A 14,258-nucleotide genomic window follows, 5' to 3' on the forward strand; every position below is an offset into this window, starting at 1 on the left:
TTCCCAACTTTTATAAAGACATTGGGACATCAAGCTCTAGAATTGTCAAAAACAGCTATTTCTTAAAAGGAATAATGTGACATTCTTAAAGGAAATTAAAACAATGTATGCTTTTAAGTTTATAGTCACTGGCAATTATCATTAGGTCTCTTCTCCATAGCACCTACCTAGTCTCATCCCATCCTATAAATGTTTTCCCAATTTATTATTTCCATTCAACTTGCATATTATTTTTTTTAATTTTGTTTAATATTTATTTATTTTTGAGAGATCGTGAGCAGGGGAGGGGCAGAGAGTGAGAGAGGAAGATGGGATCTGAAGCAAGCTCCGGACTTTGAGCTGTCAGTGCATAGCATAGTTGCTGGGCTCAAACCCACAAACTGTGAGATCATGACTTGAGCTAAAGTCGGACGCTTAACTGACTGAGCCACGCAGGTGCCCCTCAACTTGCATGTTCTTTACTGAACCTGTATTTCTTTGTCCATGACACATATTAGCTTCTAAAATGTGTGTAAATTTATTTCTGGGAAGACCTAATTTCAAGTATATATTGATTTTAGACTCACTGTGTCTAAAAGCCAGCCAGTTTATATTACGTTTATTTTATTTTAATCTATATGCTTGATATAATACAGAAATTGTGGTAGGCAGACTTTCAAGATGCCACCAATAGCCCATAGTTCATGGTGTTCATGGCCTTTGTAATCTCTTCCCCTTACTAATTTGTTCTAATCAAGAGAATATGGAAATACCCAGAGAGTGTTCCTTCCATGATAAGGCTACAAAAGATTATGATGCTGTCGTGTTAGCAGATTCTCTCTCTTTTTGGCTTTGATGAAGCCAGATGCCCTGTGCAAAGTCCTCTGCAATAAGGAACTAAGGAAACATTACCACCAACACCTGGGAAGGAACCAAGGGCCTCAGTTTAACAGCCCAAAAAGAACTGAATGAATCCCATAAACAACCACTGATGAGCTTGAATACAGATCCTATTGCACTCAAGCCTTCAGATAATTCTCCAGCCCTGACTGATACCTTGTTTCCAGCCTGAGAAACTCTGGATCAGAGGACCCAATTAAGCCATGCGCTGATTCCTGCCCAACAGGAACTATGAAGAAATATATATCCATAGTTTGAAATAACTGAATTTATAGTAATTTGTTAGGTCATAACATATAATGAATGCATGTAATAATATAACAATGAAAATAAATCAAAAAAAGCAAAATTTAAAATGTCATAAATTGTGAATATGAAGAGTTTCTCTGCCTCCAAAAGTATATTTATATCTTCTGAAATATTCTCTGTATTATTTGGGTGTGGACTTAGCATTAATAATAACAAAATACCACCATCTGCTCAGTTTCTTACATCATGGTTCTTTTATTCCTGGCCCCTAACATCTATTTAATCACTAAGCCCTGTTAATTCACACTCAGAAACTTTCTTATCTCCACGACTCCTCTGCTTCTCTACTGCTTTCACCATTACCTAGTATCTGAAACACTATGTCTTGCCCTCTGTGTTCAGTCTATAGGCCCTTTTTCTCCCTCTGTTCCATTTTATTCAGGGACTCTAGAGTGAATTTTTAAAATCCATGTCTGATCATATGCCTACCCTTTTTATGGCTTTTGTAGAATAATGTCACAAATCTCTAATGGAATGCACCTGTGTAAATATAACATGGCACCTGCTGACCTCTCTAGGTTTCATATGATGGATTGCCCTCTATACTTTAGATAGATTGGCATTTTGTTTTTACTTCTTCAAATGGGCCATACTCTGTTCTTCTACATGCTTCTTCCTCTGTCTGGGGTGCTCTTGTCTTCTATACCCACCTCCATTCTCAATCTTCTTTAATTAACCTATTCTTTTAGAACACTAATATCTCAGCTTACAGTGACTTCTTAAAGGGAAGTTTTTCCCAGTCCCTGGTTTAGGTTAAATTTCCCTGTTACATACTTTAATTTTACCCTATACTTCTTCATAGCACGTATTTGAAATTACTAGTTTAATATCTCTGTTTGCTACTAGATTTTAGGTTTTTGAGGACAGCAAGAAAGTATCTCATTTATTTTGTAATCTCGGCATCTAGCAACATGTAGGCTGCTACAGATATCATTTCATCAGTGGTGCTCAATTGTGTGGAGGGTGATTTTTCTCTCTCAGGGCATTCCTGGCGATGTTTGGAGATATTTTGGTTTGTCACAACTGGGTATGAGGTGGGGAAAAAAGGAAGGTGCTGTTACTGTCTGATGGATAGAGACTAAAGATACTGCTACATGTCCTACAATTCACTGCCAGCACCCACAAGAAAAACTACACAGGCCAAAATGTTAATAGTGCTGAGCTGAGAAACTTTGCTTTACATGTTAATATTTACTGAATGAATAAGTCAATAACTAATGAATGAACTATTTTTGCATTATGAAATAATACAGTCTTCAATAATGTGAATAGACAAAAGGTTTTATTCTATTAGTTTATTATTTTCCTTTATAATTCCTTTAATAAAAAGATTCATTTATGCACTCAATTATTAAGTGTTTATTGACTTTTGGACATTGTGTTTGGTGGTGAGGGGGAGGATTCTACACTAAACCGGCATCCTGTACTCAAGGATCTTATATATCAAAGGAAGAGAAAGATAACAAACTGATAAATCAGTGGACTGTGATAAGTGTTAGCAAATAACCAGAATGATATGATAGAAACTGGCACAGGAGATAAATGTTGGAAGTATTTTCGTAAGGAGCCAGTCATGCAAAGAACTGTAGGAAGACTATTCCAGGTGTAGAAATAGTGGATGCAAACTCCAGTAGACAGGAAAGACCTTGGTATATTCAGGAAACTTAAAGGATTCCAGTAGAGTTGGATCATTTCAAAATTATTTCAAAAGGCAAAGGGAATTTATTCAATGGTTTGCAGTAGAAGCATAACATGATTTGACTTATAGTTTTAAATATTCTAGCTGTTGTGTGGAGAATGCATGGAGAGGAAAGGAGATACAGTAGGGAGTAAAACAAGATACTGCTTGCGGCAGGCCTGTGAAAAATAATGGTGATCTGGAGATGTAAAGAAACGGATGGATATGAAGTCCATCTTGTAGATACAATTCACATGACTTGTTGAGACATTGGATGTTGGTGATGAAAGATATATAACATTTAATGATAAAAAAAAATTAAAATTAAAAAAATAAAGTAGAATTTAATGCTACTTTTTGTTTGTTTGAGCAGACGCAGTAAAGGTGATGCCATTTGTTGTTGAGTTTGTAAAGACTAAAGAAAAAGATATGACAGGAAAAATCAAGAGTTCTGTCTCAGATAAGAAACATCTGAGATACCCATAGCTAATTTATCAAGAGATGTTATAGACCAGGTTTAGTTGATTATGGACCATGGGCCAAGTATGCCCACTGTTTGTTTTTATAAGTAAAGTATTAGAACACAGACACTCCTATTCATTTACATATTGTCTCTGGTTTCTCCCACTCTACAACAACAGAATTGCAAAAGGGAGCATATGGTCTGCAAAGCCGAAATATTTTCTGTCTGGCCATTTACAGAAAAAGTTTACTGAACCTCTTATAGATTCACATTTTTTTCACAGATATATCCCAAGTACAAAAAAAAACCCACAGTATCTGACATTTTATATGTACTTAATAAATATGTGTTGTAGGAATAAATGTCTACTGTGCACTCAGGCTTATAAACTTGGAGGTCAGAGAGCAGGTCTTGCATTGAGATATACATTTTGAGAACAGCAGCATGGTCATCATTTGAAATTGTAGGATTAAATAAAATTGCCTAAAAAAATCATGTTAATGAAAAGAAAGAGAGAAGAGAGAAAAGAATAGATGTAAAAGAAGAAATGATAAAAAGAAGGTGAGGAAAAGTGGACTAGAATTGAATCCCAGAAGCATGTTAAAATGTAGAACAAAATACAATAAAAAAGGAAAGCCTGTAAGGTAAGAGGAAGAAAAACTTGTGCATAATACTTTATGAAAAGTACTTTACTGAAACAGGGAAATGGGGCAACAGAGAAGAGTGATTTCAATTTGGAAAATGGGGGCTTCTGGGTAAAGTGGGAATGATGACAGCTGGATTAGAGAGTTCTGAAAAGAGAATAAGTGATTAGCTACAGTGTAGACAATACTTCACCTTTTTGCTAAGACACAGCAGAGCTATGTAATGGCATTTGGGGATAATGTAAGGACAAAGGAAAATTTAGTATTAGGGGGTTGGTCTTCAGAGTGAAGATACTGGAAGGTTTTAGTCACAGGAATTATAGAAGAAGACAAAAATCAATGTTGTAACTGAGTGAGGGAAAAATTGAAAAACTTCTTGAGAAACTGAGAGAGGTGTGACCCAGAGAAAATTGCAGGCTTTTTTGTCTGATAGAAGAAAGGATATTTATTCCATATAATAGAGGTTAAAATAGAACAAATAGAAGCAAATAAAAGAAAATTCGAAGATTTGGTGATTGGAATATGTTATTTTCAATTGCAAAGCACAGGAAATGCAATTCACTATGTTTATTAAAAGCTGAAAGTCCAGGAGAAGAACCAGTTCAAAGACTCTTTGAATCAGTTATTCACATGATGGGATTTTACATGGTTGTTCTATCTTGGCTCTACCTCTATCTGCGCCTTAAATTTCTGTACAAGCCTGTGGCATTACACTAATGGCAGCAGCTTCAAATCTTATACCTTTGTGCCACCTGACCTGAAATAAATTGCAAGCTTCTCTTTCCCCCAAAGCATCAGAAGGAAAGATCTTCCATTTCACTGTCTTTGGTTGATTAGGTATTGTTTGTTAAATTACCTTTATTCAAGGATAGAGTACAAACTAATCGGTTTAAGCCAGTTATGCTCTTTGCTTACACTGAGGTCAGTTCTACCCAATCACATTGCTGAGTGTTGAGATGATTGTTAGGAACTCCGGTGGAACTCAGGAGTACAGTAACCAAGAGAAAGGTGAACGACCGCTGATGTGTAAAAACAATATAAAGTGAATTTTGGTATATAGGAGTGATGTGGACTTAAAATTATACAATAAAACATTAATAATTCGCACTTTGTGCGCACATTCTTTAATTATGCACATCCCTCAATTTTTAAATGCTGTCTGGGATTTGAGTAATTTCAAATATCAGAGACCAAGTAAACTGATGTGAAATTGGGGAAGCACTTCGAGAAGAGAACAAGTGAGTCTGTCCTGCCGGGGCTCAGGTACATCAGTACTCCTGTAAGGAATTTGTTTATTCTTACGCTATGATTATTTCTATATCAGTATATAATTTATTGTCTCCTAACGGTGTTATCTGAACACTCTTTAATTTATGAGCCTGGTGCTACAAATGACCTTAATACCCAATAACTTTAGAGAGAAAGTCAGATGCCCTAAAAGCTCATGAAGAGGAAAAATGACATTATTATATACCATGTCATTTATTTCAGGAAGCACACAATGCAGAGTATAAGAGATGATGCTGCACAAATAAAAATCAACTTCAAATGGAAAAATGTATTAAAGCTTCTAGATTTATTTATTCCAAGCATGAACACATGCACACACATGTACCTGTTCAGTCTGCATTCAAACGGAAAATTTACTTATTTTTAAATACTTACTTATTTTGGGGAGAGCACAAGTGGGGGAGGGGCAGAAAGAGGGGGACAGAGGATCCAAAGTGGGCTCTGCACTGGCAGGCTGACAGCAGCAAGTCCGATGTGTGAGCTTGAACCCACACACTGGGAGATCATGACTGAAGCCAAATTGGACACACTCAACCAACTGAGCCACTCAGGTCCCTCAAAAGGAAAATTTAATATTGAGTACAAAACATGAATATGATACGACTACATGGTATATCCATTACGAAAGAATAAAAAAAATCCGTTTAAGAGAACCAGTTTCCAAAGGAAGAATGAAATATGGTCATGAAGTGAGAATGAGAACCAGGAAGAATTATAATGTAGTTTCTTTCAAGGAAAAGTCATTTAACACTACTAAATAGTTTATATTACTAAAATATAAATTGTAGGCCACAAACCCATTTTGCATTAAGTTGCATCTCTATTTTCTCTTATTCAGTTTAGTTTCTAGCTAAAATTCCCCTGCTCAGGCTGATGAACAACTTAAATTTAGAGTTTCCTGGTATTTTTTTTTCCTTTCGATAGATAAAGAGGTTCAAACACATGGGAAAGTATATCTATTATCCAAGCACACTATAAAAATGTAGTAGAGTTTTAAAACATTTTTGAGTTCTCAGCTGAGGTTTGTGGGGATTAAAGTGATAATAAGAGTCAGCCCAGGTGTGTGGCTTCTCCAAAAACTTTCAGCTGCATGAGGGCAGGTGCAAACATGGTGAATATTTGGATAAAGGCAGAAGTGTTACCAGATGAGCACAATGGAAGGAGTATGCCTCAAGGAAGCTGAGGATATTCACAAGGATGTAGCTACATGCTGCCATTATTAGGGGTCCACTGTGGATGATAGTTGTGTTATGATATGGAAATTGTTTATATAGTAAGCAGTTAGAGGTTTATGCATTATGGCATAATGTGGTGGAAGGAGAATGGGCACCAGTCTCCCACAGAAGTGAATATTCAAACTTTAAGAAATTGGCCTAAAAGCTTTCAAAGTCCATTTGTGTATCTGCTAGCATGTAAACAAATAGCTTAATTAAGTTTGGCCCAGACCAGGAATTGAACCTTGTTTTCTCTTTTAGTATTTAATAGCTTTCTGTTTTTATCGTGTGTGTGTGTGTCTGTGTGTGTGTGTGATATGTATATGCATATGCAAACGTATACATATAAATGATGTGTATATGACATATATATATATATATGAAGCAAAATATAAAATGCAATTAGAGATATATTTACCACATAATCAAAACAGTAATTTTGGCGATGATTAACAAGAAATTGAGGTCAACTAAGGAAGTAAATGATTTTTGGAAATTTATCTTGATATCACAACTACATGATTCTTCCCCAGATCTCTTGCTTACAGCTCAGTAAAGTCCACATTATTGTGTCATCCGCTTCGTGCTGCTAATGCAGGTGTACACACACACACACACACACACACGCACCTGCACATGCACATGCACACACACATGCACACACTTCAAAGAAGAAGCTGGTTTTAAAAAAATCCTATTGGAGTAGTATGTTTCTAGTTCCAAATAAATCTTCTAAAAAATGTGCTAGAGGGAACACACAGATAAACTGCTTTTAGTCCTGTCATTTTATTTAACACTAAAGAAATATTGAATGCTGAAGGAACTCTCAAAATATGTTGATGGATGAGGCAAATATTGAGTGTCCAAATTCTAAAGTCAATATTTATCTTGAGCAACAATATATCTTAATATTTCCTTAAGCAAGAAACCTATACAACATATATCTATGGCATCGTATATCAATGTATATATGTCATAGGCTTGATAGCATTAAAGAATTTTGGAAATTATCCTGGCAGTTTTCATCTGGAAATTTCCCTATTATGGTTACACTATAGAACATTTATTTGTTTTATTTTTAAAAGGTTATCACAAGAGTTCTGATTTTAACTGCTTAGACTCTGTTTCTATAATCAGCTAGTGATTAATATATCAAAATTAATAAGTGATATTTATTTTCTTTAGGCATAATTTTATGAACTTTATATGATTTTACTCTCTTACCAAATGATGAAAATAAAATTCCTACAATAATAGTTCAGGGTTTTAGGCATAAAATGTACCTTTTATATATATATAGTGAGTGAGCATTGATGCATATCCACAGATACAAATAAAACTTAGGTAGACACATTAGGAAAAAAAAATCAAAGGGTTCCATAGTTAATATGTATTAGTTTCCTAAGCCTATTGTAGGCTTACCAGAAATTTGTTGGCTTAAAACAACAGAAATTTATTCTTTCACAGTTTAGGAGCCTAAAATTCTGAAATCAAGGTGTCTACAAAGTTCGTTCCTTCTGGAGGTTCTGAGGGATAATCTATTTCTCACCTCTCTCCTAATTTCTGGTTACCTGAAATCCTTGGTGTTCCTTGGCTTATAGATACATCACTCTAATTTCTGCTTCTGTTGTCTCATGGCAACATGCTTCTTGTGTGTCTGTCTCTGTCACAGAGAAAGAAAGACATCAGTCATACTGGACATTAAGGGCCTCCCTTAACCTAATATGACCTCATTTTAACTTGATTATACTATAAATAATCCATTTTCAAGTAAGGTCACATCCACAAATTCCAGATGGGCATGAATTTTGGGGGGACACTATTCAACTCAGTATAATATATAATTAGGCTCATGAGCTGGGTCTAATAAACACACTTATTGTAGAGTTAGACCCATTTACTTGCCCATTTCAAATATATGGAATTATCGTAGGCACTTCTATTTCTGGAAATACAATAGACTAAATAACAAGAAATCTGTTCAAAACTGGAAATTTTTAAATGCTGAGTACAGTATTTATTAATTCACCTTAAATTTATAACTGAATTAAGCAATAAAAGGAGGGAAATTCTCAGAGAAGAAAATTACAAGAAAACATGACTCTGGGGAGGTCATCAAGGACTAAAGCAAACAGATGTCCTTAAGACACCTGCCATTCTTTGTCTATAGCTTTCTATTTTAAACGTTTACATAAGTATGGTATGGAAAGTAAAGACTAAGGCCTGTGTGAATAGGAAAGTTGGATGGATGCCTTCACATAATTCCATGACCCAAAAGGAGATGTTATAGATGATTTTCTCAGCGTGGTTCTGGATAAATGGAGGGACAAAAGAAAAAAAAATCTCCCCCTAAGATTTTCTAATCACAAACCAGAATTGAATTTAAAACAGTTCCAGATTGGTAGTGTCCCAGTTGCCTGGCAGAAGGAAATATAAGTCTTTCCCAGAAGAAATCACCTTCAGCCCAGAGCTCAATGTTTTACCATAGGTAAAGTCCCATGGAAGTTGAGCCCACAGTAAAAATCATAAAGTAAATAATGAAACAAGTCAGCATTAAAGTAAGAAATAATGACAAACAGAAACAGATCCATAAAGACTGATTATTTTAGCATTATACAAGATAGAATATGAAATAAGAATTATTGAATAGGTTTAAAATTTGAAAGAAGGTATTTAAAATATGACAAAAAACAAGAGACTATAAAAAAATCCAGCAGAATTTAAAAAGAATCAAATATATCTAGAAATGGAAAAAAGAGTAACTATTAAAATAAAATTTCTTTTATGGACTAAATAGTGCATTGGAAATAGCTGAAATGAGAACTCGTGAACTAGAAAATGCATCTAAAGATTTTTTCCCCATAATGCAGAAAAAGACAAAAGAGAGTAAGATATTAGGAAAATAGAATGGAGAGATTCAAAAAAAGGAAATAGAGTATGAGTGAGAAATGAAATTCAAAGAACTATTGGATGAGAGGTCCATAACTGACCAAATATACAGATAATCAGATTTAGGGGAGCAAAGATCTCTTACTGTAATGAATAAAAATAAATTTGAACCAAGACACATTATTATTATTTTTTTTTTTGGAGACAGAGAGTGGGGGAAGGCAGAGGGAGGGAGAGAGAGAATCCTAAGCAGGCTCCATGCCTGGTGCAGAGCCTGACACTGGGGCTTGATCTCATGACTGTGAGACCATGACCTGAGCTGAAATCAAGAGTCAGACACTCAACCAACTTAGCTACCCAGGTGCCCCTGAACTAAGACACATTATAGCAAAACTTCAGATGAGTGAAAATAAAGAGAATTTCTTAAGAGAAGCCAGGAAATAAAAAACAAACTACCCTTCCCCAAATCAAACACAAATAACAATTAAATTGACAGCTGGCATTTTTGACTGCCACAATGGAAATCATTATATCCTTGAGTAACTGAAAAAATTTGACAATCTGAAATCATATACCCAGAGAAACTACTATTCAATGAAAATCTAAAATAGTTTTAGGAAAACTCAAAATTGAGATGGTACAATCAATACAGCCTCACTAAAGGATTTATTTTTTTTTTAGATTTTGCATAAGAATTAGTAAAATGAACCTAAAAGAAAAGTCTAAAATACAAAACCAATGGTAAGTAAAGAAAACCAAATTCAAAAAGGAAAATCTAGGGGCGCCTGGGTGGCGCAGTCAGTTAAGCGTCCGACTTCAGCCAGGTCACGATCTCGCGGTCCGGGAGTTCGAGCCCCGAGTCAGGCTCTGGGCTGATGGCTCAGAGCCTGGAGCCTGTTTCCGTTCTGGGTCTCCCTCTCTCTCTGCCCCTCCCCCATTCATGTTCTGTCTGTCTCTGTCCCAAAAATAAATAAACGTTGAAAAAAAATTAAAAAAAAAAGGAAAATCTAAAAAATTTTAACTGTATAAAATAATATTAATGATATTTGTTTTATGAGATTATAAAACAAGATATAATTAAAATACTGTACAACCTTATCAGTTACACGGTTTCTAACATTGATCCTTACATTGTTTGGGTGGAAGATGTAAATGAATCTCATAGTCAACAGAAAAGAGTAAGGTGGGGAGAGGTGACTGGAGGGGTACTGTGGTGCAGGGAATGTAAAAAGTAGGACAAAGAGTAAACCCAAAATAAGATGGTAGAAATCAATCCAAATTTTATTAGTAACTGTAACTTAACTAATGTGAGTTTTCTCCTTGGTGAGTCACAGATAGAAACTACATCAGATGAAGTTGTCACACAAAGGAAACTCTACTTGCAGCAAATAAGGAAATCATGGGGAATAACTTCCAAAGCCATGACTCCCAGATCAAGAGTAAATAAGTTTCTTTTATTTAGGGTTAGGATGAATATTTAGAAGGGGAGCCTTGTTATCTTATGTGGAGGCAGGCATAAGGTTGCATACGTGCCTTAAGGAAACATGCCTATGCACACATTGCCTGTTATCTAAATGGAGCTCCTCCTTGGATGGAGATTTTAGTATTATCACGAGGTGAAGGTAGCTTGTCAGTCACTCCATGGTCTATCTGCACAGGTGTCAGTTGGTGGTTAAGCTCAAACTGGTCTGGGTAGTCTGGGCATCCAGAGTTCTTCTTCAGGGAATTCATTATTGCTGGAGGGGTAGTTTCCATTTCCATCACAGGATGCTATGCCTGTCCGGTCTTTTGCCTGAGTTAAGAGAAAAACTGCAAAGAAGAGCTTAAAGAAAAATGTGAGACAAAGATTAGTGGGTAGAAGAAGCAGGTGAGCAGTAAAGTCAGGTCTTGGAATCCAGCAGGTGAAATAACCACATACAAAAAACCAAACAAAACAAAAACACAAAACCTACCCCAGCTATGTAATGTTTACAAAGGCATATCAAACATAAGAACAAAGTTTGAAAGTAGAATTCTGGAAAAATATGCAGATCCATACAAATCAAAGGAAAGTTAGAGTAACCATAGTAATATCACACCCATAGATTTTTAGGCAGCAAGCATTACTAAGGAAACAGAGCTATCCATCATTTTAAAACAAGGCAAATAATTTAGAAATCAATCACAAAAAGAAAACTAGAATTACAATAGCTGGACTAAGCCCAGACTGAGCCCAGCCTCAACTAGTTTGGTATAAACTTAGTGGTTCCAAAAGTTCCTTGAGGACAAATAGTTTGGTGACTTAGATCAGAAAAAGCAGGCCTTCCTTCAGGTACCTAGTCTGCAGTGTTGCTAAGAATTGAAGTTGTCTTGAGACATTGCTTGTACTTGAGTCATGAGTCCCAGACTTTTTGTGCATATGTCTGGATGGACATAAAATGAGAATATTATTGATGGTGGGGGAACAGGGAGATTTTGCTGAAAAGCTTTGGATTCCATTGCAATCAAAGTAAACAAGGAAAATGTACTATTTAAATACGTAAGAAAAGTAACTACTTAACCGAAAGCACTATGTGCTAGATTATTGGTTTAGGAATTGAGAAAGTAAGCTACATCATCATACAAGATGAAAGAGTGACTAGCTTTCTCTCCTGAACCTTATCATATTTGATTGGAGATAAGAATTAAATTGTCAATCTTTTAAAAAAAATTTTTTAATGTGTATTTATTTTTGACAGAGAGACAAAGCATGAGTGTGGGAGGGGCAGAGAGAGAGGGAGACACAGAATTTGAAGCAGGCTCCAGGCTCTGTCAGCACAGAGCCCAACACGGGGCTTGAACTCATGAACCACGAGATCATGACCTGAGCTAAAGTCGGTCACTTAACTGACTGCGCCACCCAGGCGCCCCATTATATAAACACTTTTAAGGGAAGCTTCTTTTAGAATTTTGATAAAAACTGTATTAGGAAGGATTATCTTATAAACTAGTTTAAAAATTAGTCTACTTCTAGTGGATAGAATCTTTGTGACAAGTTTTAAGATTATTATTACTTATTTTATTTATTGTTAAATGTGCTTCATAAAATAGTTGAGCATTTTTTTTAAAAATTTAATTCAAGCTCTCCTGAAAGTCATGGGAAGGTTCTTTACATCTATATAAAGATTTTGCCATCCATTCTCGTTACCTTACATTATTAGCATTCGGTGTTTTCTAAGCTTAACTTACTCAGAGAAATAATGTTGGTTTGCCTCAGAGTGGTTTCCTACTGTGTAAGTAAAATGAATAGTGAAAAACAGCATACAAATCCATGAGATTAAATATCCAAGGATGAAGCTAAAATTTTCCAAGTATAAACCCATAATTGTTTTGTTTTGTTTTGTTTTTTAGATAATTTGAAGTATCTATATACTTCTATAATACTATTATTATAGGAAATATCAGAGCTACTTTTAAAAATGTATGTTCTGGAGTTAGAATTACACAGGAACAGAAATGTAAATGTTTTCCGCTATTTGACTATAACCATGTAAATTCAATTAAAAGACATAGTGGGCTATTTCCTGTTCCTGTTAGCTAAACTCATTCTTGGATTGTTTATAATGGTACTCATTTACATCACATTATTTAGCATACTGGTCTTTTTTTTTTTTTCCTCTAAGTAAGAAAAGAGCACTGGATAGAAAATTTTAAGCTTTTATTGTAGAACTTTCACTAAAATGCTTTAGGTAGATTGTCATTGTGAAAGCTAAGAGTAATCTTGAGAAACTTCTTTGAATTTCTGTTGCACATTTTTGTCTACAGAGATTTTTCCATTGGTTTCTTCAGGGAGTACACATCTGTTATGCCCACACATACCTGAAGTGCTGCTGTTTCTCAAATTGAGTACATGTGTATTCATGTCCGCATATACTCATCTTGATAGTTATAAATCAAAGGAAGCATTTCAAGAAGTCATCTGGTCCATCTTCACATCTCTAGGATAATCACCTTGGAAAGAGGCCAGAAAAGAGTGATCTGACTTATCCTTAATAATATCAGAGAAAAACCATTTCACACCTAAGTATAGTTGTGTCCTCTCTAGCATTCCAAGCCTTTCAAGGGTAAATTTCTACCCATTTTTACTTAAATACTTTTAGCCATTTAAAAACCAATTAATATTTGTTTCCTATGTTCATGCCTACTGTTTTCAACTACACAAAAACTATACAATAATTTTTGCCTGCACTTTCTTCCCCAGGTCCTGCTTCTTTTCACTGATCTTTGAAAACCAGTAAAGCAAAACAAAACAAAACACACTGCTCAAGATCTCATACATTTTTGTTATAATATAGAGACACTAATGTGTTTAAAACATATATGAAAAAAAAAGTGAGAACTGAGTGAAGCAGGGCTCTGGATGAGAATTTTAAACATTATCAAGCAAGTCTAGGAGGAAAGGAAGATCACAATAGTCATTTCTTTAGATTTCTTACCAAACACTGACAGTATGTTGCATATTATTATGACTCTTCTAGACTTTAAGAGTGTGTGTGTTGAACTATTTTATTTTGTCAAGCACTAAGCATGAGCTCATATTTCTTCCAAGATACAGTTATTGAACTAGATACATAGGTAGGTATGGTTGTGATTAATCAGAAGTCCTCCTTCTTGCCCACAGTTTATCATTTACACAAGGAAAAATCCTGTAATAAAAATAATAGCATAAACAATGAACTAAGGCGATGATTCATAAGTTCAAATAATCATATTCATATAATGTAAATTATAATTGTTTTAATTTTTTAAATTTAATTTTTCTTTTATTTTTTCCTTAAACCACTAGCCCTGTACATGCCACACATAAATCCTTCCTCTATGATCTGTATTCTTCAATTTTCTCTCCACCGACATTTACTTATCAATCTTAGAAC

This window comes from Prionailurus viverrinus, chromosome B4 (assembly GCF_022837055.1).
Source record: "Prionailurus viverrinus isolate Anna chromosome B4, UM_Priviv_1.0, whole genome shotgun sequence".
Classification (NCBI taxonomy): domain Eukaryota; kingdom Metazoa; phylum Chordata; class Mammalia; order Carnivora; family Felidae; genus Prionailurus; species Prionailurus viverrinus.